Raw genomic sequence first — 4735 nt, 5'->3', positions numbered from 1 at the left:
TCACTTTGGCAGCTGTGTAAGTGATGAACTGTACAAGGTGACAAGGTAGCAATATAAAAAGATGAAAGACTTTTAAAGCCTGGGAAGGGTGGTAGCTCTGAGTAGAGAGAATAGAAGACATCTAATAGATGTTATGGAGAAGGAAACCATAAGATTTAGCAACTATTTATAACATAGGGTGAATGTGAATGAGAAGAAAGGATGAAATTGACATAGAAACCTTGGGTGACCATAAAGATGGAATGCCCTCAACAGTAACAGGGGATTTCAACAGAACACAAAAATCAATATTCAGTTTGCATAGCTGTGGAAGAACTAATTTGAAATGTCAAATAAGCAGTTGGTGATACATAATTGGAGAGCAGGATTGAGACTAGGTCTGTATATAAGATGTGCCCAAATTCTTAAAGCAGTTTAAAATAGAGGTAATCAGAGATAATTCAATTGTTCATTGACATTAAGAGATAATTGATTCTTTTGAAGGGAGTAGTTTCAATGAAATGCTCAAGTTGGAAGCCTGATTATAAAGAATTTGTAAGAAAGTGAGAGGGGAGAAAGTAATAGCCTGAACTGTGGATAGCTTTTTCAAGGAGTTTAGCAGAAAGTAGAAGAGATGTAGAGCAGTATTCAGAAAGTATGTTAGGATATAGCGGAGTTCATGTATATATGTAGATGGTTTGACCTTGGGAAAAGAATGATTAACTCTCAGAGATTGGAGTGAAGGAAGACATGGTGGAGAACGATATCGTAGGGATGTAATATGAGGAGGAATTTAAGAATAGCTACTGATTTGCATTGGGAAGGAGTATTTTGCTTGGTCCACATGTAAACCAAAGTAAAATGAAACAAAATAATTGCACTACTAATTTTTCTACAGTTATCTTGCTTTGATGTCCCTCTTGTAGCACAATACTGTTGTGACCCTTATTTGTTTTTATTGTAACCAGAAGAATGATTTCATTAGGAGAAGAACTTTAAATGTGGAAATTATTTCTATTGATGAAGATCAGCAACTCATCTAAAATTTAGCTTATCATAGTAGAAGTTCTTAATTTTAGGCTTACAGACATATGAAAGTCCTGTGGAGAGATTTCACACAGTCTGTGAGCCAATATGGGAAAAATTGACATCTTCTGTCCTACCACATTCACTGATTACTATGAGAATCATAGTGTATAGGCAGAGAGTGTTGGACTAACAACAAAACAAAATTATTCTAAAGCATTGTGTTTACCACCATGAACTCAGATAGAGAGCACACATTTCCTTAAAATATGCAATAAAATGATTTATGATGCTACATCCCAAAGAACCCATCTTAGAAGAGTAAAAATCTTACTTCTGTTTCCCTTTTCTCAAGGTAGATTATCAATGTTTCTCCCTAGAAGCGGGAGAAAAGGAGAATGGATCCTAGATATTAGCAAGCCTGCAAAATATCTCAGTATAACTTTAAGGAAGTTAAAATATTAAATCCTGACTTCAGTGTCATATTAAAAACATGAAGCCAATGATGCTGACTCCCATTGCCATTAAGCTCACATAATCATCATTGGTGACATTTATATTACACTTTATTATTTGCAAAGTACTTTGTAAATTCATTTTTTTAAAAACAATTTAATGAAGCAGGTGTCATTATTTACATTTTATAAGAAAGGAAACTGAGGCTCAGGTAAGGTTATTAAGTTTGCATAGCTAGTGACTGAAGTTGAATTTGAACCTAAATTTTCTTAACTAAAATTATTCTATTCACTATGGTATGATTGTATTGAATCATCTTTCCAAAGAAAAATCTACATCTCAAACAACCTTACCAATATCTACCACCATGTGACTATCAAGTCAGTTTAACTGAATGCAATGCTAATTTAATTGGAAAATCTTCCCTGTTCATTAATAGTCCCATTAAGTCACAGGGAAGCTATGTTGGGAGGAATTTGCTGAAAGACTGGAGCAGAATCAATGAGCTAGGTTGGGTCAGGGAGAGAGGACTCAGGCAGGCATTCATGGCAGGGTTCAGGCTCTTGAGTGTTTGTTTGTGAGAAAGCCCTGGGGCAGGGGGAGGGTTTGGAATGGCGGATCATGTTTATTAATTTCTTGATCACCATGATGGATTTTGCTTTCTGGTTCTGGGATTTGGCTTTCGGGTGTCTAAATTATTTTTCTTCTGCCTTCTATATGGAAAGTCATTTATATTTTGCAATTGAGAACTACTCTGGCATATTCATAGTCCTGAATATTGCCTTGGTGATACACTGAAGTAGCAAAGAATCTTGAGAGAAAGATAAGAGCCACTATATACCAGATGAGTCATAACTTTACCACCCCTTGGCCACGACCTACACTCAGACTTTGATGGAGGTATCCCCAGATCTTGTGTTTCTTTAGATTCCAATCAAATGGCAAGACCTGAAGATTGAGAATAGACTAAAAATGCTGAATTATATCATTGTATTATACTTCAAATATAATTTTTTTATTTTATATCTAAAAACCATGAATTTTTTCAGAGACTGACAATTGACAGGGACCTTAAATAAAGTTACTAGTCACATATGTCAAAAATCACAGAAATACTGGACTTAAAGAAATATTAACTTCTTTGAAAAAAGCTTTCTTTTAAATATTTCTAGTTATCCTCAAGATGATAACTTAGGTAATTATTATGTGATAAAAATGAATTACAATAAAGTGTAAATTATGTTCAACCCTCTAGCTATTGATTGAGCCAAAAATTATTTGATTCTGACAGACCAGAGTTATATAAACAGAATGGTGCCTAGTACACTATGTGAATTCTGTGAAACAACATAATTCTCAATTTAGTTTCCCCTGTTGCCCTGTGGGTGAAGCTGAATATCATGTTCTCCTTTTCAGAGAACATGATGTTCATCTCTCATTCTATTTACCTTAAAGTGTTTGGACAGAAGGGAAACAGGGATGCTGAGACTTATAAGCAGGGAAAGTGGTACCTTTGAAAGATTAAATGTGTCATACAATATTCCCAAATGTCCACAGTGGTAAAATGCTCTCAGTTTGGATATCATGGATGCCATGAGGAAAATACAGATAGATGGTGTCAGTTCAATATACTTGCATTACTTCAAAGCTCCTGAAGCCATGACTGTGTAGTTTCCCTCAGAAAGGAAGACTGTCTTTGGCAGTCACCTGTTATTTGAGCCTTCTGTTCCAATGGAGCCATCATAATTTCCTAAATTTTCCATGTTGTCTTATGTTTGTGAATATCAGAAACAGAATTTGAAAAAAACAATGTGGATTTCTGCTAATATTTCTGACTGCTCACATTAATATATCAGGGATATCTATCTTTAAAAATTATATATTGCACAGTAAGGGTAAAGGATAAGGGATGGATAAGCCATATACTCCACTTATGTCCTCGTGATGTCAGAAGAACTTAAAGCAGATCTCCAATTCAAGCTTTCCTTAGTCCCAAGCAAGCTTTGGGACTGAATTATGGAAAGATACCAACTAGACTGTTAAAGGATGGTCATATCCAGTGCTGATTTCTTTCTTCATTGTAGGAGGCAATAGCCACATTGATGAAATCACAAATTCATTTAAATTGATTTATCTTCATTATTTAGGAATATCATTTGCTTTCTGGAATTCTTGTATATTTCAATAAATATTAAATTATCTTCTGGTTATTAATATAAGATGTTAAAATAATTCACACATACTTTAGGACTTAATATTCATGAAAGAAAATGAGATTCAACCAAATTACAGTAAATAAAATTAAAGCAAATTATTTTAAATTCTATTATTGCTATTGGCTCATATGAAATAATGAAGAATTTGGAAAATGGGGGTGGAGAATTTTTATAGTGATGCAGAGATCAGAAATTAAGGGCAAAAGAACAATATACAAGAAAACTCCTAAATCAAGTCAATGCTAAAAAAAAGTAACCTCAAAAAACTAACTATTCCATACAGAATTGCAATGAACAATTCTAGTACCAGATTAAATATTTAAGTCAAACTGCATCCTTCCTTTCTGTTATGAAATTGTAAAGTACAAAAATGAAAAGTAAAATATACACTGAATTATAATCCCTTTATTTTTTAACTTTTTATTTAAAAAATAGTGTTTATTTTCACCAATTAAGCATTAAAAACAATTTTCAACATTTATTTTTCAATTGAGTTCAAAATTATCTCCCTCCCTCCCTACCCCTTATTGAGAAGGGTAGCATTCTGATATAGCCTATACATGTATAGTCATGCAAATCATATTTCCATATTAGTTATATTGCAAAAGAAAACAGACATACAAAGAAAAATAAAGTTAAAAATTATTTTTGATCTGTATTCAGACTCCATAAGTTCTTTTTCTAGGATTGGACAGCATTTTTCCTCATAAGTCCTTCAGAGTTGTTTTTGATCACTGAGAATAATTGTCATTCACAATTGATCATCTTACAATATTGCTATTACTATGCACAATGTTCTCCTGGTTCTACTCATTTCACTTTGCATCAGCTCCTATACGTCTTTCCAGATTTTTCTGAGAGCACCTAATTTATCATACAAAATATTCCATCATATGCATATACCACAACTTGTTTAGTCAATCACCAATTGATGGATATTCTCTCAATTTCCAGTTCTTTGCCCCCAGAAAAGAGCTACTATAAATATTTCTGTAAAAATAGGCACTTTTCTTTTTTTAAAATTTCTTGTGGGATACAGACCTAGCAGGGGTATAATC

The sequence above is a fragment of the Notamacropus eugenii genome, chromosome 4 (assembly GCF_028372415.1).
Source record: "Notamacropus eugenii isolate mMacEug1 chromosome 4, mMacEug1.pri_v2, whole genome shotgun sequence".
NCBI lineage: Eukaryota > Metazoa > Chordata > Mammalia > Diprotodontia > Macropodidae > Notamacropus > Notamacropus eugenii.
The sequence above is the reverse complement of the archived record's forward strand: the minus strand, read 5'-3'. Positions refer to the sequence as shown.